This window comes from Oryctolagus cuniculus, chromosome 2 (assembly GCF_964237555.1).
Source record: "Oryctolagus cuniculus chromosome 2, mOryCun1.1, whole genome shotgun sequence".
Taxonomy (NCBI): Eukaryota; Metazoa; Chordata; class Mammalia; order Lagomorpha; family Leporidae; genus Oryctolagus; species Oryctolagus cuniculus.
The window spans coordinates 157,812,105-157,839,899 of record NC_091433.1 but is presented as its reverse complement, the minus strand read 5'-3'; the positions used below and the strand labels follow the sequence as shown (position 1 = coordinate 157,839,899).

The following is a 27,795-nucleotide window of genomic DNA, read 5'->3' as shown; positions in this document are numbered from 1 at the left end:
TGTTATAATATTAAAAAAAAACCTTAAAGCTCAGTCTAACAGGTTTTAATGATATGTGTTTTGGTGAGTGTGCCACAATCATAGTGAGCATGACTTATAAATGACCTTATTAAGTACTTTTTAAAAAAGATGTATTTATATATTTGAAAGAGTTACAGAGAGGATGAGGCAGAGGCAGAGAGAGAGAGAGGTTTTCCAACCTCTGGTTAACTCCCCAAATTGCCACAATGGGCAGAGCTGGATCAGGCCACAGCCAGGAGCCAGAAGCTTCATCTAGGTCTCCCACATGGGTACAGAGGCCAAGCACTTGGGCCATCCTCCACTGCTTTCCCAGGTGCATTAGCAGGGAGCTGGATGGGAAGTGGAGCAGCCGGAACTCAAACCAGTGCCCATATGGGATGCCAGTGCTGCAGATGGTTAATAGGCTATGCTGCAGCACTGGCCCCCTTAGTACTCTTTCATAAAGACCTAGCAGACTTGATTGGCATTTTCTCATCTACCCCACCCCCACTGGATGGTTTTGTTCAGGTGTCTTCTCCACTCCTTGTGGCCTGTGCTTCAGGGCAAGGCTCTGGGTCTCAGCCCCAGCACCCTCAAGGCATGGGCGGGGATGTACTGAAGTGGTTAGTGAGACGCGGATGGTGTGCTAGCAGCCTTCTGGGGAACCTTTCCTCTCCTGTAGGAATTCCTGCTGCAGGCAGCTGGTGCTGGTATAACCAAGTTACAGAGCAATTTATAAACCATAGAAATGTGCTGCTCACTGTTCTGGAGTCTGGAAGTCCAAAACCAAGGAGCCAGCATGTTCAGTGTCTGGTGAGGACCACTGCCACATAGAAGCATCCTCAGTTGGTGGAAGGACAGAAGAGGCGTCTCAGGGCCTCCTTTTTTTTTTAACTAATTTATTTATTTGACAGATAGAGTTAGACAGTGAGAGAGACAGAGAGAAAGGTCTTCCTTCCGTGGGTTCACTCCCCAAATGGTCGGAGCTGTACCGATCCGAAGCCAGGAGCCAGGTGCTTCCTGCTAGTCTCCAAAGTGGGTGCAGGGCCCAAGCACCTGAGCCATCTTCCACTGCCTTCCCGGGCCACTGCAGAGAGCTGGACTGGAAGAGGAGCAACCGAGACTAGAACCCTGTGCCCACACTGGATGCCGGCGCTGCAGGTGGAGGATTAACCAAGCGAGCCACGGCGCCGGCCCATCAGGGCTCTTTTATAAGGTCCTGTAGGCCATTCATGAGAGCTCCACCGTCACGATCTAATCACCTCCCAAAGGCCCCTACCATCACTCTGCGACTTGGGTTTCAACTTATTAATTTGGAGATTTACAAAATGCTGACCTTAGCAGCAGGAAGCAATGGTATCTTTTTTTATTTTTTTTTTAAGATTTATTTATTTATTTGAAAGTCAGAGTTACACAGAGAAAAGGAAAGGCAGAGAGAGAGGTCTTCCATCTGCTGGTTGGCCACAATGTGGGGAGCTGCACCGATCCAAAGTGAGGAGCCAGGAGCTTCCCCCAGGTCTCCTACATGGGTGCAGGGGCCCAAGGACTTGGGCCATCTTCCTCTGCTTTCCCAGGCCATAGCAGAGAGCTGGAATGGAAGTGGAACAGCCAGGACTTGAACCAACGCCCACATGGGATGCTGGCACTGCAGGCGGTGGCCTTACTTGCAAGGCCACAGTGCCGGCCTCAGCAGTGGTATCTTTTCCCTCTATAATTTGTCATTTCTGGATGTGACGTCTCCAACTGCAGCAACCTCACCTGACCACGGGTACAATAGGTTCACATCCCACGATGGCTGAGCAGAAAGACCTGAGGCAACAATGACAGAGCACCCCACACCAGTGATGGACTTGTCCCAACTCTGGACCTTGTAGGCCATGTGATAGTTTTAAATTTCCTTAGTAAGTCACTTTTTAAAACAAATGTGGGGAGCAGCATTGTGGTACAGTGGGTCAAGCCACTGCCTGCAACGACCGAATCCCATATGATTCTGGCATTCCAGTCCCAGCTGCTCCACTTCTGATCCAGCTCCCTGCTAATGCACCTGGGAAAGCAGCAGAGGATGGTCCAAGTGCTTGGGCCCTGCACCCATGTGGGAGTCCTAGATGGAGTTCCAGGCTCATGCTAGGCCATTACAACCATTTGGGGAGTAAACCAGCCAATGCAAGATAACTAACTCACTCACTCTCTCTCTCTCTCTCTCTCTCTCTCTCTCTGTCACCTGCCTGTCAAATTAATACATAAATAAATCTTTTTTAAAAAAGATAGTCTATATAAAAATTGCAGTACAATATTTACAACATAAAATTTACAATTTGTATCCTATTTAAGTGTCCAGTGTCATTATGTGCATTTCCATTGTCACACAATCATCACCTCCATTCATCTTTAGAGCGGTAACTCTGCACCCAGTGAACCCTAACTCCCCATTTCCCCCCCTCAGCCCACAGCTAGGACCATTCTACTCTCTGAATCTGTGAATTTGACTACTCTTGGTGCCTCAGATAAGAGGAATCGAACAGTAAATGTCCTCTGTGACTGGCCCATTTTATTTGGCAGAACATCCAAGGTTCTTCCATGTTGGATGCGGAAGTCACTCTGAGATGAGATTTTTGCTACCAGTGACTGAGGACATCCCAGCCCATCAGCGTGAGGTTGCAGTTTTCTCTTGCCGTCATTGGTTCTCGAGTGTAAAGGTTAAGAGTTTAGAGTTTGAAGCCTAAATCCCCAGACTTAAGTCTTCACTCGACCACTTTCTAGCTGTGCAAACTCAACCAACGTGCTAACCTGTCTGTGCTTCAGTTTTCCTTACTGCCAGGCACTGACAATAATATTTCCTCCTGCTTTGGGTTACTGCTAGAGTGAGGTGTGTTATTGCATATGAGCCTAAAGTGCTTAAGAGGGTGCCTGTGCCCTCACTGGTATTGCTGTTACTAGCTGTGAGCAGGCAACAGTTTGAACGGGCCTCCTTGGAGGCCATGCCTGAGTTTACCTGGCACCCAGTCACCCCTTGGGGGACTAAGGAGCTGGAACAGTTTGCCTCTCCCCCACTGGCTCTCAGCCTAGAAAAAGATGCTGGCCTTCCCCTGTGCTTCATGGCCTTTCTCTTACTTTGAGTCTTTCTCCTCCCGTATAAGCCATGTGTCCAGCTTCTTCCTGTTCAATTCCAGAAGGGACACCACAGGGCTTCAGGACCCAAAGGCCGAGGGGCAGCTATGTTGCTATGACAGCAAGACCAGCCCTCCAGGAGCTGGAGCTCACTGAAGGAGGTACCTGAGACATGGTGTGGGAGCTGTGTGGCATGGAAGCTGGACCCTTGAGGGGCCTCAGGACTTTATCTTAGTCTCCCTGTGTGTAGCAAAGGGCTAAGAAAAATGGCCATCTTGCTATAGGAGGGTTTAGCCAAGAACAAATGAAAGAATGCATTTAAAAGTGCTCTGAAAAGAACAGGGACCTCAAAGTAGATTCTTATCAATGTGCCTTTCAAGATGACATTTGGACCCAACCTCATGGTGACAGCAGGTGATTTTCTCTTTTAGTGTGGCCAGAATACCCCCTTGTTGAATGCACACACACTTCAGTAAGCATCTGTCCTGTGAAACACTCCGGGGATAAAAAAAAATCCAAGAGCTCCTGGTGTGTGAGGGTGAGGATGGGGTAAACCTTGAACATAAATGAGCATCAGCAACAGGGTACAGGTGGTGGGCTAGACCTGTGCAGGGCCTGTGTTGAAATGAGGGAGGCACATGCCACATCTGGCTGCCAAGGGATGGAGGCACACAAAGGCACTTTAACTTTTTATTTTTTTTTGTTTGTTTGAGAGGCGGAGAGACAGACACAGAAAAGGAGATAGATACCAAGAGACAGAGTTCCTAGCCAGTGGTGCACTCCCCAAATGGCTCCAACAGCCAGGTATGATAAGCCAACCCAAGCCAAAGCTGGGAGCCAGGGACCTGATCCATGTCTCCCATATGCGTGGCAGGGACCCACTGGCAAGAAGCTGGAATGAGTAGATCTGGGACTCAAACAAGGCACTGTCATATAGGGTGCAGGCATCTCAAGCAGCATTTCAACTACTGTGCAAATGCCCACCCCACAAAGGCATTTTAGGAGACCTAGCTGCTGGTCCCCTGCTGTCTCCTTTTCAGAAATGCGGTGTAGGCCCTGGAGGACGAGGTTAGTCTGTAACCCTCAAAAATCCATCTGGACAGAAGGGAAGACAGATTCGGATTTATGTTAGTAGCAGAGGGGCTGAGAAGGGCCAAGTGCCCCCAGAAAGCAGGGTGGCTGCTTGATAAACTGTATATTTAGTGGAGGGACAAGAAGGAGATAAAAGATTTAAAAATGCAATAGAAGATTTGCTTACACTTCTTGGAATCGTAATTAAATTTATTTATAGTTGTGTAAAATTTGGGGAAGGGGAGGAAAAGCAATTTAAATGCAGAGTTTTCACAGGGCAGCTGCAAATGGCTTGCTTTAACAGAGCCCTGGAAGGTTAACAGAGTGCTAGGGAGGTCGGAGTGAAGTGCGCATGATAAGTGACAAGTGTGAATGTGGCAAATCATGTATTTAAAATTACTCTGAGCTTTATCAAATGTTTCCTCTCGAAAATAAACTATCCTGGAAGGAAAGGTTAACAGAGAAAAGAGTATTACTCCAATGTCTCGCTGATGACTTGGGGGGGCATGGGCAGGGGCTCTGTAATGCAGGAGAAGCGGCGATAAACATAAGTAGGTTGGGTTGTTCTTAACGGCAAAGACACAAATATTCCAAATTTACACCGCGCTATGAGGAGAGGCAAGCAAATGTTCCCCCTTTTCCAATTCTTCCCTTTTACCATTAGCTAAGTGGCTTCCCAGTATGCCCACAGGCTGGAAAGGAGGCACCCAGCAGGTGAGGTGCCATCGAAAGAGTAGTGGCCACTCCCCCACAGCGTTGTACCAGTCCAGGGGCAGCCATGGCCAGTAAGAAGAATTCATAGGATTCTCTGAGGGCCCCCGCCCACGGCCCTCCTGGTGTCTCAGTCTGTCTGCTGCTGCTGTAGCACAGTACCACAGACTGGGTAGCTTACAAGCAGAAGTGTGTTTGGCTCACATCTGGAGGCTGGGAAGTCCAGGATCCAGGGACCACATCTGCTGAGGACCTTCTTGCTGCACCCTAACATAGCAGAAGACATCACATGGTGAAAAAACACTGGAGACAGAGGGCTCTCTTTACAGCAAAGCCTTTCCTGTGATCCCTAACCCCAGCCTGCAGTAAAGTAAAATATCCCTGAGGACTGAAATCCCATGAGCTAACCACCTTTTAAAGGTCCCGTCTCCCAGGATAATCCCAGTAGTGATTCAATTTAAACAGGAGTTTTGGAGAGGATAATCAAACCATAGTACCTGGGCTACATCTCTCACAGGCTTCCTCTTGACCCTGCCTGGGGGAAGGGGCGCAATGGGCAACTGAACCAAGCAGAGCCATCCTGCAATTTTAAAATTGACTTATTTATTTGAAAGGCAGAGTTACAGAGGCAGAGAGAGAGAGAGATCTTCCATCTACTGGTTCACTCCCCAAATGGCTACAACAGCTGGCGCTGGGCCAATCCAAAGCCAGGAGCTTGGAGCTTCTTCTGGTCTCTCTCAGGTGCAGGGGCCCATGAACTTGGGCTACCTTCACTGCTTTCCCAAGCCATCAGCAAAGGGCTGGATTGGAAGTGGAGCAGCCGGGACTCAAACCGGCACCCATATGTGATGCCAGCACTGCAGGCAGTGGCTTTACCTGCTATGCTACAGTGCAGACCCTGAGTCTGGGATTTTAATGATGGTTACAGACTTTGCTACTACCTTTTCCCTGCTGCCTCAGCTTTTTCCAATTTTTTGGAGCAAAACTTCAAGTCAAGGGTGTGGGTTGGGGTGCAGTGAGGTAGACTGCCACTTGAGTTGCCCACATCCCATATTGGAGTGCTGATTCAAGTCCCAGCTTCTCTGCTTCCAATACAGCTCCCTGCTAATGCATCCAGGAAGCAGTGAATGATGATCCAAGTACTTGAGTTGCTGCCTGCCTTGTGGGAGACCCAGATGGAGTTCCTGGCTCTTGGCTTCAGCCTGCCCCAACCCTGGCTGTTGCAGCCATTTGAGGAGTGAACCAGCAGGTAGAAGTTTCTCTGTCTCTGTCTCTCTCTCTCTCTCTCTCTCTCTCTCTCTGCCTTTAGAATGAATAAATAAATCTTTTAAAAAACCCTTAAGTTGAATGAAACAGAAGAAGTAGTCTCATTGAAGTCAGTAACAAGTCAGGAATGATCTTTTGGTCACTGTTATTTAATATTGTTCTTCCTAGAAGTACTAACATAGCACAAGAAATATATGAAATTATCATTTTTTGCATTATGATGTGATCATTTTACCAGTGGAGGGAATACAAGAGAATAAACTGAAAACTACCACAATTCAGGAGCATGGCAAGCTTATAAAATTGATGTAAATAAATTTATAGTGCTTCTAAATACAAGCAAAAGATAATGGAAGAGGTGATCCTTGGGACTAAAACAAGGAATGAAGTTCAAGAACTGGATCACTTAACATGCTAATGAATGCCAACATAAACCAAAAAAGACTTGAGTGAAAGAAACCATATTCTTGAAAGGAAAGATTCAGCATCATGAAGATGTTAATGTTCCTACTAAGAGTTTTTTTGGAGCAGATGAAAAATAAGCAATCAAAGCCAAAAAATTAAAGTACAGATGAGGAAAGTGGTCCATCTAGATATTAAAACATAAAGTGACATAATTAAGTCAGTCTAATATGGCCCATGAAGACACAGATCAGTGGAACTATGTATAAAAATTAACTGGTGTCCCTGTAATATCTTATAGATCTTACATCTAAAGACACTCCAGAGAAGTTCAAAGATCTAAGAATTATGAATGAACTTGAAAGAGCAGAAAGGAATTACACCTGTGTATGTTTTTATGGACAAAGACCAACATACGGGACAAAAAATAAATTTTTTAGCAGCCCAGGGCTTTTTGATCAGTATGAGTTTTGATACATGCAAGCAGGAATAGGATTCCTAACACAGTTAAAAGTGATGGGTGGAATATTTGTAACCATAAGGGTTGGTTTTAGTATTGAAGATCTTAGTATTCCAATTTTCACGTTGAGATGGTATTAGAATATCCCACTGATAGTTTTATTTTTGAGTGATGGTTTATGAAGAAATATGAACTAATTCACATGTGAGGGTGTCAAATTAGGAATCAGGCAAGTCCATCTACTCTGTAAAATAAAGACCCAGTAGTAAATTGCTTGAAAAAATTATATTCCAAAGATGTTAGGTGGGGAATTTTGAAGTTATTGTTATGTAATTCAAGTGAAGATTAACAAAGGTCAGATAATTGTGGGCTGATAAGACAACCATGAAGTAAGCATCAGTTTATTCAAAAGGGCTTGAAGATTTAAAAGAACCAAGTAGGTGACTTAGATGGACAGTGGAAGGAATTGCAACATGGAGAATTCCTTAAATAAAACTGTATTAACTTCAAATATTTTTGCCTTATGTACACAGTATAAAAATCAAACTCTACCTTTGTTTGTAGAAAGTCTTCATGTATCTTTGGCTAGGAGTTTCTGTAGTATTTTTAATAGATGAAATAAAAATGAATTTAGCAGTTCTACTGCAATATATACCACACTTGAAATTGGAAAGGATCCTTGCTCACCTTAGGAAATTCTTTTGCTCTCGCTCTGTTTTGGGCATAAGCTTCTTGCTTTCTCTTCCTTTTGTTATTTCACTTCAGCTAATTGATTGTATAATCTGCATGACATTTGTGGAATGATTAAAAATATTATTAAAAATTTTTAGAAAGAGCAGAAAGGAAAAAGGGAGAGATTTTTAATTATCCCAGAGTGAGATTTCTGAGTATGCCATGAAACCCAGAAGTCGCAAAAAGGGGGGAAAATGATTAACTTAATGTTTATTTGGTTATGAAAAAGAGAGAAAAAAAGAGAAAATTTCCATCCACTGGCCCACTTCCCAAATGCCTACAATGTCCTTGACTGGGCAGGGCCAAAGCCAGGAGCCGGGAACTCAGTCTGGTTCTCCCATGTTGGTGGCAGGAACACCACTACCTGAGCCATCGCTGCCGCCTTCCAGGGTCTGCATCAGCAGGAGGCTGGGGTCAGGAGCTGGAACTCCTGATGTGGGAGGTAGGCATCTTGACTGCCAGGCCAAATGTCTGTGCCCCCTGATAATTGGTTTACCCATGGGAGAAAATAAACAACATCAGAAAACTGGGGGAAAAGACTAATAACTCATACCACCTAAAAAAAGGACTAATTAAACAACAGGTTTCCATAAGTCAGTGAGAAGACCAACAGAAAAGGGACTACTGTTTTTTATAATGCTTCATTCTATTTATGTATTTATTTGAGAGAGAGAGTCATAGACAGTGAGAGGGAGAGACAGAGAGAAAGGTCTTCCATCCGCTGGTTCACTCCCCAAATGGCCACAATGGCCGGAGCTTAGCAGATTCGAAGCTGGGAGTCAGGAGCTTCCTCTGGGTCTCTCATGCTGGTGCAAGGGTCCAAGCACTTGGGCCATCTTTTACTGCTTTCCCAGGCCATAGCAGAGAGCTGGATTGGGAGAGGAGCAGCTGGGACTAGAACCAGCGCTCATATGGGATGCAAACACTGCAGGCAGAGAACCTATTGTGCCACAGTGCCAGCCCCAGAACTATTGTTTTTAGAAGTCAAAAAAGGCTTAATCACTCTTAGAGTAAAAGAAATACACAATGAAATAACTCTTTTCACTTATACAATGGGAAAATATTTTAAATGCACTGGAAAAGAAGTAGGGAAATAGAAACTGCTGATGGGAGTAAGCATTAATACAATCTTTATGAAAAGCAAGTGGCAATGTCTATCAAGGGTACAAATTGGGCATCACCTTTATCTCAGGGTTTTAGTGGCTAGGAATGTGTTCTACCAATGAACTTGCCCAAGTACATCTGAGGATAGTTATCAAAGCATATCTGTAATGGCAAACATGGGAAAAATCTAAAATGCTCACCAGCACTGCCTGAATAAGTTATTGTTCTTACCTGTACTGCTGTGGAACAATCTCCACGTTTGTAAGCAAAGTGCCCTTTATTCAACAACACAAATGAATCTTAAAAATCTTCAACAAAATTTTTAAAAACAAGACACACAACAAAGCAAGCATACAATATGATTCTATTAGGATAAAGCTTCAAACAGGCAAGGCTCAGCTTTATTGTTTGGAGAAACATTCAGAGAAGGTAAAACTGTAGAGAAAAGCCAGGAAAATAATACCACAGGTGTCAGGGTGATGGCTCCCTCTGCAAGGGGAGGGGAGTAGATGATGACAGAGAGGCCCACAGGAAGCTTCAGGAATGCTGGCAGTGTTCTGGTCCTTGATCTGGGTGCTGCTGACGCTGGTGTACACTTGTAGGTCTTGACTACGCTCTGCATATATGTTTATGGCTTTCCTATGAGTTCTGTGTTATTTTCCCCAATAACTTTTTCACAAGGGGTAGATGCAGAACTAGGGAGGTGGTATGAATCATTTGTTTCTGAAACGAAGATGCACAAGCTCCTGTGGGCTTGCATGTGCCTAGAAGTGATGGAGAGGATGAACACAAAGGGACTGCAGCGTTTTCCTCTGGGAACCGAGCTGCCTGAGGACAGGTGTCCCTCTGCAGAAAGAAGGGAGTCCTACTTTCCAGGGTGTTCTCTGGAGCCCTTCTTAATGTTTACCATGTGCATCTGTCACCTTTTCAAAAACAAGTTGCAACGCTTTGAAAAACTTTAAAGTGACCATCACACAAAATGTAAGTTAAAGAAATAAAACAGACTTCTACAGAAAGAAAACTGAAGGCTTAATGCACCCTGATTCTAGGGAAGCCCATCATAAAAACAATGAATCTTCTGGTTGGGACATTGCAGGGAACAGATTCTGCTCTAGGCAGTTCAGTAGAAAGGAGTTCCATGTAGGAGACTGAGTAGCTCACAGAATCATTGCAGCCAAAAAGCACACTCTAGGATAAACTTCCAGACAGTTATCAAAGCCACTGGAAGGGCCACCAAGGCCTTGTCAGTGGTTCGGAGCCAGCACCGTCTGGAAGCTGCCTCCGTGATCTGTACCAACAAAATGGAGGCTCTGTCCCCTTGAGACCAGGGACCTGGCCTGGGACCCCTGCTGATGAGGCCACAGAAGACAAACCCTCCAGAGACATATCAGTGCAATTTACTGTTTGTCAGATTAAAGGAGAAGAACATGATTATCTCCGTAGAAGCAGAAAGTATTTTATAAGATGCAGTATTCAAGGTGAGAGTTGCGGTGCAGTGCGTTAAGCCACTGGTTAGGATGCTTGCAGCCCATATTAGAGTTCCTGGTTCAAGTTCGGGCTATTCTGCTTCTGATCCAGCTTCCTGCTAATGTGCCTGGGAAAGCAGTGGGTGATGACCCCAGTGCTTGGGCCCCTGTACTCATGTGGGAGACTCAGATGGAGTTCCAGGTTCCTGGCTTTGGCCTGACCCCATCCCCGCCATTCTAGTGAATGGAATCTCTCTCTCTCTCTCTCTCTCTCTCTCTCCCTCTCCCTCTCCCTCTCCCTCTCTCTCCCTCCCTCCCTCCCTCCCTCTGCCTTTCAAATGAATAAATAAAAAAATACAATACTATTTCATATTGAAAAGAAAAGAAAGTGCTTATCTAACTAGAATTAGAAGGAACTTCTTTTACTCTCATAAAGGATATCATCCAGAACTCTACAATAACATCTTACTTCATGTTTCAATTTTATCAGGATTTCTTTTGAAACCAAGAATAAGATATGAGTGCCCATTGTTGCTTCTCTTATGCAGCATTATATTGGAGATCCTAGGAATGAAATAACACAAGGGAAAAAGCAGATAGAAGGAAGGAAAGAAAAAGAATTATTATTTGGAGACAATATACTTATCTTTACAGAAAAGCTGAAATCCCAACTCCTGGAGCTAATGGGAGCATTTGGCAAGTTCACCAATGTAGCATGAGCATACTTATTAGCACTTGTAGACATAAATAAGAATCCATTAATCAAGATTGATATTCATTATAATTTCAAACAAATTTCAAATCAGATTTCTCACCAGACTTAATCTGATTCTATGATTCATACATAAAGTATAAATGTACAAGTAACCAAGAGAAATATGAAAAAGAAGAATGATAAAGGATTTGTTCCATAAGCTATCAAGACATAATATGGAACTGTCCAACTCAGCAAATACCAATTTGTTAAATGGCCAATTCAAAGAATGACCAGTTTGCCTGAAGCCAATTTCCCAAAAGTCAATTTGTTGGAGGATTAATTCCACAAATGACTGATTCGCAGAATTTGCAAAATGAACTGAGAAGCCACAAATGTGTTTTAAGAAATATTCTTGACTTCAGTTGTTCTTTAATTAGAATTCCAAGCAAAGTATGTTTAAGACTGTATACTTCAGAAATATATTCTTCATGAATATAATATATGAATATAACCAATAGCTTTATAAGATAGTCTTCATTAAATAATATACACAAGAAGACATCAAATATATACATGAATATATTCAATATTATATTAAATATATCTAGGAATATAATCTTCATAACTTAACATTTGGAAAATTACATATTCATTCAATTATTGCTAAGAAAGTGGTAATTTAGTATGTGCCTATGGGTGGGAGGCCTGTGTTGTGGCTCAGTGGGTAAAGCCACTGCCTGTGATGCTGGCATCCCATATGGCTGCTGATTCAAGTCCTGGCTGCTTCACTTTAGATACAACTCCCTGCTAATCTGCTTGAAGGAACAGATGAAGACAGCCCAAGTGCTTGGACCCCTGCACCATATGGGAGACCTGGAAAAATCTCCAGGCTCCTGGTTTCAGATTGGCCCAACTCCAGCTGCTGTGGCCATTTGTGGAGTGAACCAGCAGATGGAAGATCTCTCTCTCTCTCTAAACTCTGCCTTTCAAAAAAGAAACAATTCTTTAAAAAAAAAAGAATGTGCAGATGTATATTTATGAAGTTCTTAAAAAATTCATGGAAATATGTATTATGAAAAAGTATGCATAGAATTCAAAATTTTTCTACCTCAAAATAAACTTATCTTGTAATTTCATTTTTCCATGGACACTTTGAAGTGCCCTTATGTAATCCCCTTGTGACTCTAGTCCCATTAAACATATTGCCATACTTTAACATATTTGAGAAGGCTGTTTCTTAAAATATGTGATAAATTAGTTAATATGATAAGTTTAGCAAGTCGATATTAGGTGGATTCACTTAGAATCGGCTTTTGCAGATGCAAAATACTACATACTATGTGATTCCACTTACGTGGCTTGTCCAGATGAAGCCAATACCTAGAGGCAAACAGATCGCTTGCTGGGGCTGGGGCTGGGGCAAGGGTGAGGAGGGTGGGTCTAGCTGCAAAAAGGCAAGAGGAACTTTCTGGGTTGATGGAAATGTTCCCCATCTGAATTGTGGCAATTGTACAACTCTGCCAATTTACTCAAGTCATTGAATTGTGTACCTGCAATGGGTGGATTTTATGATATGTAAATTATAACTCAATAAAGCTGTTAAAATGGGGAAAAATTGGCTTTCAATAAATTGATTGCCAGCATATTAACCTAGAGCCATTATTACAAAAATATAGTAATTAAGATGATGTGGTATTGGTACAGAGGTAGATGAAAAGAACAGTGGAGAAGAATAGAAAACTCAGAAACAGACTTAGACATGAGGGTACTTCAAAAAGTTGGTGGAAAATGAAATTAAAAGAAAAATTTAGGGGCAGGTATTGTGGTGCAGCAGGTTAAGCTACCACTTGCAATGCCCATATTCCATATCGGAGTGCCAGTTTGGGTCCCATCTACCCTGCTTCTAACCCAGCTTCCTGCTACGTGCCTGGGAGGCAGCAGATGATTGCTCTAGCACTTGGATTTCTGCCACCCATGTGGGAAACCCAGATGGAGTTCCTGGCTCCTGGCTTGAGCCTGGCTCGGCCCTGGCTGTTGTAGGTATTCGGGGACTGAACCAATGAATAAGGATCTCTTTTTATCACCCTATCTTTCAATTAGATGAAAATAATAAATAAATTTAAAAGATAAAATGTTTGAAACTACAAAAGGAAAACAAGAAACAATTTTGAAATCCTTGTATAGTTTTTCCATAATATGCATTTCCATGAAATTTCTTGAAGATCTTTTATATGTGTAGGCTCTTGATATATTACAGAGGTAGCACTGAAAAATAAATAGAGAAAAATGAAGCATGGAATGCTTGGTGTTGCACCACTCGACTAACCATATAAAAATAAAATAAAATTTGCTATCTATATTATATTACAAGCAAAATTAAACTCTAGGTTTCTTAAAAACTAAGTATGAAGAATAAAACTTTAGACCTCTGGTTTCCAGTTCAGCATCTTAGCAACTTAGAAATCTTCACTATATCCTAAAATTTAAGAAAAGCTAGCCAGTCTCTGCAGGCAGAGTTGGAGAAGCTCACAGACAGGCAAACACAGAAAATCCCAGCTTTCCTGAACAGAAACCTGGGAGCAGAAACCCCTTTGGGAACAGTGCAGGAGGAGGAACCTCTCAAATGTAACTGACAAGTTGCTGCAGGCTCAGCCAGGGCAAAACTGGGAGGAAAAGGCTGCAGGAGCCCCCAGTCATGGGGACATCACATTTTTTTTTAACGTTTAAGTAATTGAAGAAGTGGAGACACATACATACACGTGTAATGAGAGACAGAGATCTTCCATTTGCTGGGTCACTTCCCAGATACCCACAAAGGCCCACGGCGGAGCCAGGCTGAAGCTGGGATGCGCAAACTCAATTCAGGTCTCCCACACAACGGGCAGGAACCCAAGTACTTGAGCCATCACCTGCCACCTCCTAGGGTACACATGAATGGAGCCAGGACTCAAAGCCTAAGCACTTCAGTGTGGGATGCCGGCATCCCAAATAGTGTCTTCATCACCAAGCCAAATGCCTGCCTCTCTGCTTTTTGAGTTTTACCTCCAGCAGTTCTATTAGGACCTCACAGTGAATATCAGAGAAAAATCCCCACATGGTGCCAGCCATGGGAGAGGAAAAGAAACCACTTTGAAACATGGCAGCACACTCATTTCTTAACAAGGCCTATCCTCAGGAGAAATTGTATGCTAAAGCTAATTGTGGAGAGGAAAATGCAAGGATGCTCCAGAAAGTCTCTGAAAAGTGCAGTTAAAAGATGTTTATTTTGGTGCAAAAGAATTTTGAAAGCAACACACATTTTTTTTGTAACACACATTTTCCATGAACTTTTTGAAGATCCTCACCCCCAACCCTTCTCACAAATCTAGCCAGCATCGCCCTGCACATGGGGAAGAGAAATGTACAACTCCAGCCCCCTCCTGCAATCTGTCCCATTTAAGGGGAACTCCGAAAACCCCTACTCTGTAGTCCATCACTAATTCTTTATTTCATGAGTTCTTAGACAATCCACAGCCAAGGAATCTGAAGCCCGTGAGGAATGCCATGTGGACAGGGATTCCATGGGTAGTGCCTGGTCCTGTTCAGATGGAAACACTGGGGAGAGCAACCCTTTTGGATTGGCCTGACCTTTTACGAGCTCTCATCAGTGTGTGTATCTAGCCTGCAGCCCTCAGTCCCCAAACCACAAGCCCTTGATTGAAAAATGGCCCCACTGGTTTCCTGGCTGAGAGTGTGCAGCTGGCAGAAATGGGCCCATCTGCCACCGTTCATCAGGTCCGGCTCTCAGCTCCGATGAGCCCCAGTCCCCTCTGGACGCATTTTCCTTTTGTGTGGTGTATGTAAAGCACTCCTAATGCGAGGCTCCTCGGAGAGAGCTCACACTGCACATCTAAGTGTTTTTTAAAGAATTGAGCTCTTACCTTTTAAAATTACACTGGGGTGGTATTGTTCAAATATGTAAGACTGACTACTCCAGAAAGCAGCAACAACAGGATACAATGCACTAATTTTACCCCACTTTGACTTAGAAAATATAATCGGTACTTAGAAAAATTGTAAATACTAAAGAATCAAGGGAATAGGATTATTCTAAAATAGGGCACTAATACATCAAGCAAAATAGCTTTTGCTAGTCTTAACTGAGGCCATTATCTATCAGAGAAGATACACCTCTGGCCTTGATAATGTAAAGAAACACAAATGACTACAGATGCTTGCCAGTATTTCTGGGAGGGGAGAGAGAGAAAAAGAGTCTGAACTTGGAAAGGCTGAGTATTCAACAGGGTAAAGAAATAGCATTAAGCATGCCAGTAAGAGTACAAACCCTGCCTGGGAGAAATAGAGTGATTTCCAAGGAGCCTGCACCCTCTGCTCTGAGATTTGCTGTGGCTGGCACACAGTCCTGGACTTCCTCATCCTGTGGTGTGTCCAATCATGGCATACGTTTCCCCAACCGAGAAACAGGTTCCTTGGGGTAGAAACCGAGCCTTATATGTCTCTTGTATCAGCTCATGGCCTCCCACGCCCCATCCCAGAAAGCCAGCACCTACTGAACCACATATAGACTTGAACTTGAGCGCTGCCTACTCCCTCGCCCTGAGGTAAAGGGAAAGGCTTTTGAGGCAACCACCATGTGTCCCTGATGGGGAACAGCCACACTGTCCTCCCAAAGACATGCAGAGATCAGTAGGAGGCGTTCATTTGGACAACATTCCCATAGAAAAGAGGGATATCCTAGATTTAAAACGTTTCAGCCAGCAAGCACTATCGAGGTGCATCTAAGATTTAGTGTTCAGATGATACAAGTATTGTCCTTACTACAAGGTGTAGTAAGGACCAAAACAGTTGGGAAGTTGAGGAACAAGTATGGGGAGAAAGGTCCCCAATCACCTTTTTAGAAATCATAGGCCAGGGGCCAGCGCTGTTGCATAGCTGGTAAAGCCACCGTCTGCAGTACCAGCATCCCATGTGAGTGCAGTTTCAAGTCCTGGCTGCTCTGCTGTGGCCTGGAAAACCAGTGGAAGATGGTCCAAATCCTTGGGCCCCTGAACCCAAGTGGGAGACCTGGGAGAAGCTCTTGGCTCCTGGCTTTAGATCGGCACAGATCTGGCCATTGCAGCCATCCTGGGGGGAGAACCAGAGGATGGAAGATCTCTCTCTCTGCCTCTGCCTCTCTGTAACTCTGCCTTTCAAATAAATAAATAAATGAATAAATCTTAAAAAAAAAAAAAAAGGAAATCGTAGGCTAACTGGCAGCCACCAACCAATGCACATTATGGCCTTCTTCACTGATATCCTCACTTTTACGAGACTCAAGTAATTGGATCCCTGCCACCCATGTGGGATCTCAGAATTGAGTTCTTGGTTCCTGGCTTCCATGCAGCTCAGCTCCAGCCATTGCAGGCGTTTGGGGAAAAAACCAGAGAATAGAAGTGCTCCCTCTCTTTCTCGTTTCTTTCTATTCTACTCAAATAAATACACACAAAAAAATTTTTAAAACACACAAAAATGCACTTAGTAAACCTAACTCATCAAGCATCCTAGCTCACCAACAGAGCACCCTATAGGGGCTTGGCTGTTTCCCATTGTGACTGCAGACCACTGCCCAACATCACGAGAGAGTGTGGTACTATATACTGTTATCCTGAGTAAAGAGCAAAACTCAACGTTGAAGTACAGTTTCTACTGGAGGCCTATTGCTTTCACATCATTGGAAAATCCTAATTTGAACCATTGTCTGTGGAGAATCGTATGTACAACATAAAGGTTGTCTTATTTTCCCCAAAGAAACCTTTTATTTAATGAATACAAATTTCATAAGTACATATAGTTATTATTTCCACTATACCTGCCATCCCACCCACAGCCCCACTCCTCCTCCTCTGCCCTCTCCCCTTCCCAGTCCTATTCTCCATTAAGATTCATTTTCAATTAACTTTGTACACAGAAGACCAACTCTATGCTAAGTAAAGATTTCAACAATTTGCACACACGTGCACACACACACATATACACACAAACTGTTTGAGAACAAGTTTTAGAGTTAACTTTCATAATGCAACTCATTAAGGACAGAGGTCCTGCATGGGAAATTAGTGCACAGTGACTCCTGTTGTTAATTTAATAATTAACACTCTTACGAATGACATCAGTGACCACCCGATGCTCTTGACATGAGCTGCCTAGGCTATGGAAGCCTTTTGAACCCACAAATTCTGTCAGTATTTAGACAAGGCCATAAGCAAAGTGGAAATTCTCTTCTCTCTTCAGAGAAAAGCACATCCTTCTTTGTTGACCACTGCTTTCCACTGGGGTCTCACTCACAAATATCCTTCATATAGAACATTTTTGCCACAGTGTTTTGGCTTTCCATGCCAGAAACACTCTCATGGATTTTTCAGTCAGTCCAGGATGCCTTAAGGGCTGATTCTGAGGTCAGAGTACTACTTAAACCAATTGTCATTCTATGAGTCTGCTGCATGGACTGTTTCCCATGTTGGAACATTCTCTCCTTTTTAATTCTATCTATTATTATTGCCAGACACTTGATCCTATTTGTATGATCACTTTTATACTTAATCCTGTCTATATGTTCACTTTAAGACTTAATAGGATCACTTGAACACTTAAAATGGCAATTTTACCACACAGTTTAATGGGATTTGGGGTCCCATGGCAGGTTTTTAAACTGTTCCCTTAGAAGTAAGTCTGTAGGAATGTATGCAGAACTACACAGCTTTACAGTTACAAACTTCCTCTTCCCTCTCTTATTTTTTAATAAGATCCATCCTCAATTGACTTTATACACATATGATGAACTTTATGTTAAATAAAAGAGTTCAACAAATATAAAGAAAAAACAAAAAAACAAAATCTGTTAACAGTCAAGACAATGGCTACTCAAGTCATTCCTTCTCAAAGTGTCAATTTCACTTCTTTTTTAAAAAGATTTATTTATTTATTTGAAAGTCAGAGTTACACAAAGAGAGGAGAGGTGGGGGGGCGGTCTTCCATCCCCTGGTTCCCTCCCTAATTGGCTGCAATGGCCGGAGCTGTACCGATCCAAAACCAGGAGCCAGGAGCTTCTTCCATGTCTCCCATGTGGGTGCAGGGGTTCAAGGACTTGGGCCATCTTCTACTGCTATCCCAGGCCATAGAAGAGCTGGATCAGAAGAGGAGCAGCTGAGACTAGAACCGGCGCCCATATGGGATGCTGGCGCTTCAGGCCAGGGCGTTAACCCACTGCGCCACAGCGCCAGCCCCTCAATTTCACTTATACAGATTTCATTTTAGGTGCTCTATTAGTTCTTACAGATCAGAGAGAACATATGGTATTTGTCCCTTTGGAACTGGCTTATTTCACTAAGTATGATGTTTTCCAGATTCATCTATTTTGTTGCAAATGACCAGATTTAATTATTTTTACCACTGTGTAGTATTCCATAGTGTACATATGTCATAATTTCTTTATACAGTCTTTGGTTGATGGACATTTAGGTTGACTCCATGTCTAAGCAATTATGAATTAAGCTGCAATAAACATGGGGGTGCAGGTAACTCTTCCCTGTGCTGATTTCATTTCCCTTGGGTAAATTCCCAGGAGTGGGATGGCTGGGTTGTATCATAAGTCTATATTCAGATTTCTGAGGTATCTCCATACAGTCTTTCATAGTGGCTTTACCAGTTTACATTCCCACCAACAGTGGATTAGGGTACCTTTTTCCCCAATCTTCACCATCATTTGTTGTTTGTTGATTTCTGTATGAAAGCCATTCGAACTGAGGTGAGGTGAAACCTCACTGTGGTTTTGATTTGCATTTCCCTGACAGCTAGTGATCCTGAATAGTTTTTCATGTGTCTGTTGGCCATTGAGATTTTCTCTTTTGAAAAAATGTCTATTTAAGTCCTTTGCCCATCTCTTAACTGGGTTGTTTGTTTTGTTGTGGAGTTTCTTCTTCTCTTTGTATATTCTGGTTATTAACCCTTTGTCAGTTGCACAGTTTGCAAATAATTTCTCCCATTCTGTTGGTTGCCCCTTCACTTTCCTGTTTCTTTTGCAGTACAGAAACTTCTCAATTTGATGTAATCCCATTTATTAATTTGGTTTTGATTGCTTTTGCCTCTGGGTCTTTTCTAAGAACTCTTTGCCTGTGCCAATGCAGGGTTTCCCCAATGTTCTCTAATAATTTGATCGTGTTGGGTCATAGATTTAGATGTTTAATTCATGTTGAGTGGACTTTTGTGTAAAGTATAAGGTAGGGGTCTTGCTTCATACTTCTGCATGTGGAAATCCAGTTTTCCTAGCACCATTTGTTGAAGAGACTGTCCTTGCTCCAGGTATTGGTTTTAGCTCCTTGGTCAAATATTAAGTTGGTTGTAGATGCTTGGGTTGATTCATGGCATTTCCATTCTGTTCCATTGGTCTGTCCAGCTGTTTTGTACTAGTACCAGGCTGCTTTGATTATAACTGCCTTGTAGTATGTCTTGAAATCTGGTGTTCTGATGCCTCCAGCTTTGTTTTTGTTATATAAGATTACTTTAGTGATTCGAGGTCTCCTGTGTTTCCATATGAATTTCAGCATCATTTTTTCATTATCTGAGAAGAACGTCATTGATATTTTGATTGGTATCACATTGAATCTGTAAATTGCTTTTGGAAGAATGAACATTTTGATGATATTGAATCTTCCAATCCATGAACATGGAAGATTCTTCCATTTTTTGTGTCTTCTATTTCTTTCCTTAATGTTTTATAATTCCTATCATAGAGATCATTGACATCCTTGGTTACACTTATTGCAAGGTATTAATTTTTTGTAGCTATTGTAAATGGGATTGATCTTAGAAGTTCATTCTCAACCTTAGCATTGTCTGTGTATACAAAGGCTGTTAATTTTTCTGTATTGATTTTATATCCTGCTACTTTATCAAACTCTTCTATGAGTTCCAATAATCTCTTAGTGGAGTCTTTTGGATCCACTATATATAGAATCATGTCATCTGCAAATAGGGATAGTTTGACTTCCTCCTTCCCAATTCATATCCTTTTGATTTATTTTTCTTGTCTTATGGCTCTGGATAAAACTTCCAGGACTATATTGAATAGCAATGGTGAGAGTGGGTAGGCATCCTTGTCTGGTACTGGATCTCAGTGAGAAAGCTTCCAACTTTTCCCCATTCAATGGGACACTGGCCATGGGTTTGTCATAAATTGTCTTGAATGTGTTGAGGAATATTCCTTCTATACCCAATTTTCTTAGAGCTTTCATCATGAAAGGGTGTTGTATTTTATCAAATGCTTTCTCTGCATCTATTGAGATAATCTTATGGTTTTAATTATTCAGTTTGTTAATGTAGTGTATAACATTAATTGGTTTGCGAATGTTGAACCATCCCTGCATACCAGGATAAATTCCGCTTGGTATGGGTGGATGATCTTTCTGATGTGTTGTTGGATTCAATTGGCTAGAATTCTGTTGAGGATTTTTGCATCTATGTTCATCAGAGAAATTGGTTTGTACTTCTCTTTCTCTGTTGCATCTTTTTCAGCTTTAGGAATTAAGGTGATACTGGCTTCATAGAAATAATTTGGGAGGATTCCCTCTTTCTTTTTTTTTTTTTTTTTTTTTTTTTTTTTTTTTTTTTTGACAGGCAGAGTGGACAGTGAGAGAGAGACAGAGAGAGAAAGGTCTTCCTTTGCCGCTGGTTCACCCTCCAATGGCCGCCGCTGCAGCCGGCGCACCGCGCTGATCCTGGCAGGAGCCAGGAGCCAGGTGCTTTTCCTGGTCTCCCATGGGGTGCAGGGCCCAAGCACCTGGGCCATCCTCCACTGCACTCCCTGGCCATAGCAGAGAGCTGGCCTGGAAGAGGGGCAACCGGGACAGAATCCGGCGCCCCAACCGGGACTAGAACCCGGTGTGCCGGCGCCGCAAGGTGGAGGATTAGCCTATTGAGCCACGGCGCCGGCTCAGGATTCCCTCTTTCAATTGTTTTGAATAATTTGAGAAGAATTGGCGTTTAGTTCTTCTTTAAATTCTGTTAGAATTCAGGAGTGAAGACATCTGGTCCTGGGCTTTTCTTTGTTGGGAGGGTCTTTATTACTGATTCAATTTACATCTTGGTTATGGATTTGTTTAGGTTTTCTGTGTCGGCATGGCTCAATTTAGATAGGTTGCATGTATCCAGGAATCTATCCATTTCTAGGTTTTCCAGTTTTTTGGCATACAGCTCCTCGTAGTAATTTCTGATGATTCTTTTTATTTCTGTGGTGTCTATTGTTACATTTGCTTTTTTTATCTCTTAATTTTATTGATTTGGGTCTCTCCCTTTTTTGGTTAGTTGGGCCAATGGTGTGTGAATTTTTTTTTTTTTCAAAAAAAACCAGCTCTTTGTTTTGCTGATCTTTTCTATTTTTTGTTTTAATTTTGTTTATTTCTTCTCTAATTTTAATTATTTCTTTTCTCCTACTGTTTTTGGGTTTGGATTATTGTTGTTTTTCTAGATCCTTGAGATTCATTGATAGCTCATTTATTTTGTGCCTTTCTAATTTCTTTATGTAAGCGCCTATTGCTATAAACTTTCATCTTAACACTGCTTTTGCTGTATCTCATAAGTTTTGATATGCTGTATTGTCATCTTCATTTGTCTCCAGAAATTTTTTGATTTCTATTTTGATTTCTTCTATGACCCACTGTTCATTTAGGGGCATGTTGTTCAGTCTCCATGTGTTTGCATGTGTTCTATAGATTCCTTAGTTGCTAATTTCCAGCATCATTCCATTTCAGTCTGAGAAGATGCATGGTTGATTTCGACTTTTTTTTTTTAATTTGCTGAGCCTTGCTTTATGGCCTAGCATGTGGTCAATCCTAGAGAAAGTTTCATGCACTGGAAAGAAGAATGTATATTCCTATTCTGTAGGATGGAAAGTTCTGTAGATACTGTTGGGTCTATTTGGTCTATAGTGTTGATTAACTCTGCTGTTTACCTTGCTGATTTTCTTCCTGGTTGATCTGTCCATTGCTGAAAGTAAGGTATTGAAATTCCCTGTTACTATTGTATTTGAGTCTATGTCTCCCTTTAGATCTCTTAGCATTTCTTTTAAATAGCCAGGTGCCCTGTAATTAGGTGAATATATGTTTATAATAGTGATATCTTCCTGTTGAATTGATCCCTTAATCGTTATAGTGCCCTTCTCTGTCTCTTTTAACAGTTTTTGCATTAAAGTCTATTTTGTCTGATATTAGGATGGCTACACCAGCTCTTTTTTTGTTTCTGTTAGCATGGAATATCTTTTTCCATCCTTTCACTTTCAGTCTGTTTGCATCTTTGTTGATGAGATGAGTTTCTTATAGGCAGCAAATATATGGGTTTTGTTTTTAATCCATTCAGCCAATCTAGATCTTTTAACTGGAAAGTTGAAGCCATTTATACTCAAGGCAATTATTGATAAGTAACAACTTTGCCCCATTTTCCCATAAATATTCCTACTTTTTCCTTTGGATTTCCTTTGTACTTTTACTGGGATATTTCCTTCCTTTACCTTCTTTCATAGTGATGACCATGCTTCTGTGTTTCTGTGTGCAACACATCCTTAAGCATCTTTTGCAGGGCTGGACCAGTGGTGACAAATTCTTTCAGTTTCTGTTTGAAAGGGGAGGTCTTTATTTCACCTTCATTCATAAATGAGAGCTTTGCAGAATATGGTATTCTGGGTTGACAGTGTTTTTCTCTTAAGACTTGGAATATATCTCACCATTCTGTCCTAGCCTGCAGGGTTTCTGATGAGAAGTCTGCTGTGAGTCTAATTGGAGTTCCTCTGAAAGTAATCTGGCAATTCTCTCATGCACATTTTAGAATCTTTTCTTTATGTTTTATTGTGGTGAGTTTGATTACAATGTGTCATGGTGAAGATCTTTTCTGGTCATGTCTTTTAGGAATTCTGTGTGCTTCCTATACTTGGATGTCCCTTTCTTTCTCCAAATTAGGGAAGTTTTCTGTTATTATTTCACTAAAAAGGCCTTCTAATCCTTTCTGTCTTTCCATGCCTTCAGGAACTCATAGAACCTGTATGTTGGGTCATTTGATAGCATCATGTAGATTCCCAATAGTCTTTTTTAGTTTTCTAATTTCCTCTCCTTGTTTTTGGTCTGACTGTATAATTTCCTGTACTTTGTCTTCTAAGTCAGATATTTCTTTCTTCTGCTTCACTGATTCTGTTAAGACTTTCCACTGTCTTTTTTTTTCTCTATTGAATTCTTCATTTCATTTTGATTTCTCTTTTTTTTGACAGGCAGAGTGGATAGTGAGAGTGAGAGACAGAGAGAAAGGTCTTCCTTTGCCGTTGGTTCACCCTCTAATGGCCGCCGCAGCTGGCGCGCTGCGGCCGGCGCACTGCGCTGATCCGAAGGCAGGAGCCAGGTGCTTCTCCTGGTCTCCCATGGGGTGCAGGACCCAAGCACTTGGGCCATCCTCCACTGCCTTCCCTGGCCACAGCAGAGAGCTGGCCTGGAAGAGGGGCAACCGGGACAGAATCCAGCGCCCCGACCGGGACTAGAACCCGGTGTGCCGGCGCCGCTAGGTGGAGGATTAGCCTATTGAGCCGCGGCACCGGCCTGATTTCTCTTTAAGATCTCAATTTCATGGGAGAAATTTTCTTTCATGTCATATACAGAATTCAGTGGTTTGTGCATTTGCATCTGATGAGTTCTATGTAATCTTATGATTAATTTTTTGAATTCCATTTCTGGCATTTCTTCAGTCTTGTCATCTTCATAATCTAGTATTGAAGTGTTGTGTTCTTTTGGGGGCATTATGTTGTCTTTCTTATTCTTGTTTCTTGAATTTGCGCATTTGTTATTCAGCATTTGTGGAGATACTCATTGGTTTCTTTATTTTTCCGCTGTGGCAGATTTTATCTTTGTACTATACCTCTATAGATTAGTGGACTGTCTGCTTTCAGTGAATATCTAGAGGCGTGTAATGAATGTGGCCAAAGAGTTCTGATTAGTTCTCTAGGGCGAAGGGTGTGTCTAAGGTGACACACCCAGATTTGGCATGGTAAATCTCCTTTTTTTTTTTTTTTTAATCAGAGGAGAGGTTTATTCTACTCAGCTGAGGTCCTCTCCCCAAAGGAGACCAGTGCCTGAGCGCTAGCCCCAGTGGGTATAATATTCATCCACTCTGCCACAAGGCTCACACAAAGGATGTGTACAGTCTTCAGCGTAAGCTCAGATTCCCCAAGAATGTCCCTCACCAGGTAATTAGGAAGCCCTAGGCATGTGGAGTCTTCCACAGTGACTGCCCAAAGTCCCAGCCACACTGTGAGCCCTCCACATAGCCTCAATTTTTTCACAGTCCCAGCACACAACCCTCACACAGTCATGAGCACCAAGCCCCTTGTTAGTTCTCCCCACCAGAGTCAGGAGTCTCTACTCAGCTGGTTGCTGGTCACAGACATGAGCTGGCGCAGCTGTTACGTATGTCCAAAATGGTGCCTGCTCTATCAGCTTGTTACAGGACACCACTGCAGGATGATTGGGTAGAGAGAAATATGCCCCTCCTTTTTTTTTTTTTTCTACTCTAGTTTGGCAGGTACACTGTCCCCCTCGGGGTTCCAAGCTGGGTTCCCTTTGGGCTCTTCCTGCAGCTTTGTCAGCAGTGGCTTGGGCTGCTGCAGTCTGGTCTCACCTCACTCTCCAACACTGGTGCAGAAGCTCTTGGCTGCTGGAATCCTGAGTTGTGGGCGTCCACACCCTCCTGGTAGGTCCACTGTGTCCCTCTAATTTGCGTAGAGTTTCCTCTGCTGTTTTCTCCCTATCTCTTCCCTGAGACTGCACTCTCTCCACTTTTTTTTAAACTATCTTCTCCTAGAATAGAACAGTAAGCTCCCTCCCTACTCTGCCATCTTGGAAGCCTCCTAAGGTTGTCATTTTGACCATCCCATTAACTTGTAAAATAAATACAAAATAATATTTCATGGCCTGCATCTTTCTTTTGGCCACTTGGTCATTTCTGCTGTGGATGGTTCTGTAACTGACTTAGGTATCTGGTCTTGTCTCTAAAATGGTAAGCTTTTGGTAGTAGAGTAAGTAGCTTCTTCTCCCCCACAAGTTACAGGACAGTTAACAGAGCTGAGTACTTAGGGATTCAAAAAACATTCATCTGTTGAGTGAGTAAATATGTGAGGAAAGGAGGGAAATATTGATTAGACCCTTGATTCAGTGCCATATACTGGTTTTCAAACTAGTTTATCTGGAGAAAACCAGTGTATCTGACTGACTATTATAAAGGTATTCTGGATAAGCTGGGGTAAAGGAACTGGTGCCATCTCTTCCTCCAAGTTTCTGGGAGCCTCCCTAAACCACTCTAGACTAAATAGAGCGTCCTTCCTAACTACAGAGCACATCTTCATGTCTAACTTCCATCTCTGCCCTGTAGCAAAGAGTTGAGCACAAATCCTAAAATGTTCCCTTTCCCAACATAAAAAATTCCCATCTATTTACTTTTCCCTTGGTGCTTGTCTAAACCCTTTAACAGATATCTTAATTTTTTTGTTATTTATTTAAAAGGCAGAGAGAAACAGAGATCTCCCACCTGCTGGTCCACTCCCCAGATGCTCATAGTGTCTGGGGCTGAGGCTGGCCTAGGCCAAAGCTAACAGCCAGTAACTCTCTCTTTTTTTTTAAAGATTTTATCTATTTACTTGAAAATCAGAGTTACAGAGAGGCAGAGGCAGAGAGAGAGAGAGAGAGAGAGAGGGAGAGAGGGAGATCCTCCAACCACTGATCCACCCCCCAGATGGCTACAAGAGCCAGAGCTGCTCCGATCTGGAGCCAGGAGTTTCCTACAGGTCTCCCACGTGGGTGCAGGGACCCAAGGACTTAGGATGTCCTCCACCGCTTTCCCAGGCCACAGCAGAGAGCCAGATTGGAAGCAGAGCAGCCGGGACCCGAACTGGTGCCTACATGGGATGCCGGCACTGCAGGCGGCAGCTTCACCCACTACACCACAGCACCGGCCCTGAGCCATCTGGATCTCCCACTGTGGGTAGCAGAGACTCAAGTACTTGAGCCATCACCTGCTGCCTCCCAGAGTGTGCATTTGCAGAAAGCTAGAACTGGTAGCAAAGCCAAGACTTGAATCCAGGCATTCTAAGATGGAATGCAGATGCCATAAGCAGCAACTTAACCACTGTGCCAAACACCTACCGCTACTAATGGATATTGTGTCTGCCCCAACTTCTTGCCTGGTTCTCAATACCTGTTTGTATTCTAGGACCAGTATTAGTGCAAGTGCCTTTTGAGTCCCAATGCTAGCTCAGTCACCGGCTTTATGACCTTGGACTTCTTGATTCTCAGTTTCTGCCTTTGCAAAATGAGGTTGATAATAAATACCTCGCCAGGACTGGATTAAATGAGATAATGAGATAACGTACTTGAAAACACCTAACACACAGTAGATGCAGGATCAGAGTTGTCAGTCATTGCAACTTAGTTACTGCTCCTGCTTCTGATTTTTTGGTTTTCTGCTGTCACCTCTGGATCCCCACGGTTATTCCTGGGCACATTATTACTCAGTGGTCAACTCATTTACGACTCCATGTGGTTCTGAAACATTTATTTATGTATTTAGTCATAGGTTTTCTGCCTCCTTACAGATAGAATCCGAGGTGGTGTTTAGATTGATGCCTTTTTCCAAAGAGCTCTTGTGAACAAGCTGTAAGATTAACTTGTCTGACTTGGGGATGTGTTGTCCTTGCCTTGCCAATTGTTCTCAGTGGAGTCCTCCTTTTCTTTCCTGTGTCAGATGTGACATAAGGGAAGATATGCATGAGTTCTCTGGGGAACAATGAGGGACTTCACAGAGCTCAATTTGTCGGAATACACAAGTGTTGTTACAGAGTGATATTCCTGTGACACTTGCAAGAGGGAAAATGAACTGGACGCTAGATGAAGTGAGGGAAGTTTAAGGGCAGATAAATTTGCTTCCCCAGAGAACAAAACAAAAGTGCCTGCAACCAGGCAGAATTGAGTAGAGGATTCAGTAGATGGGGAGTGCAAAGTTAACTAACCATCACTCCTCCCCCTGCCATCTAACTTCCCTTTTGTTTGTTTGTTTGGAAAACAGTGACAAGGAGAGAGGGAGAGACAAAGAGAGAGTGCCTCCATCTACTGTTTCACTCCCCAAATGGTCACAACAGCCTGATTTCGGCCAGGCTGAAGCCAGGTTGAACTCTATCCTGATCTACATGGGAGACACGGGCTCGGACCATCTTCCTCTGCTTTCCCAGGTACATTAGTAGGGAGTTGGATTGGAAGTGGATAGTTGGGACTTGAACCTGCACTCCCATATAGGATGCTGGCATCACAGTTGGTTGCTTAGCCCATTACCTCACAACATCTACCCTTTTATTCTTCCTTTTTACTTCTTATTTTATTTGGGGATGGGGTTAAGAGTAAAGTTCCTGAAATCTCTAGTAGCTTTTTTTTTCTTTTTTTTAAGGTTTTATTTATTTTATTTGAGAGGCAGAGTTATAGATAGTGAGAGGGAAAGACAGAGAGAGAGGTCTTCCCTCCATTGGTTCACTCCCCTCATGGCTGCAATGGCTGGAGCTGTGCCTTTCCGAAGCCAAGAGCCAGGCACCTCTTCCCGGTATCCCACATGGATGCAGGGGCCCAAGGACTTGGGCCATCTTCCACTGCCCTCCCAGGCCATAACAGAGAGCTGGACTGGAAGTGGAGCATCCAGGACTAGAACTGGCACCCATATGGGATGTCAGC

The 27,795-nt window shown here is 42.8% G+C and overlaps 1 long non-coding RNA gene and 1 pseudogene across 1 annotated transcript in view; both read left to right on the top strand.

The window, feature by feature from the left end:
- Positions 1 to 27,795, top strand: part of LOC108176361 (uncharacterized) — a 97,780-nt gene that overhangs the window by 46,263 nt on the left and 23,722 nt on the right. The window lies entirely within an intron of this gene.
- On the top strand, positions 6,937 to 7,052 carry LOC127490465 (small nucleolar RNA SNORA40; annotated as a pseudogene).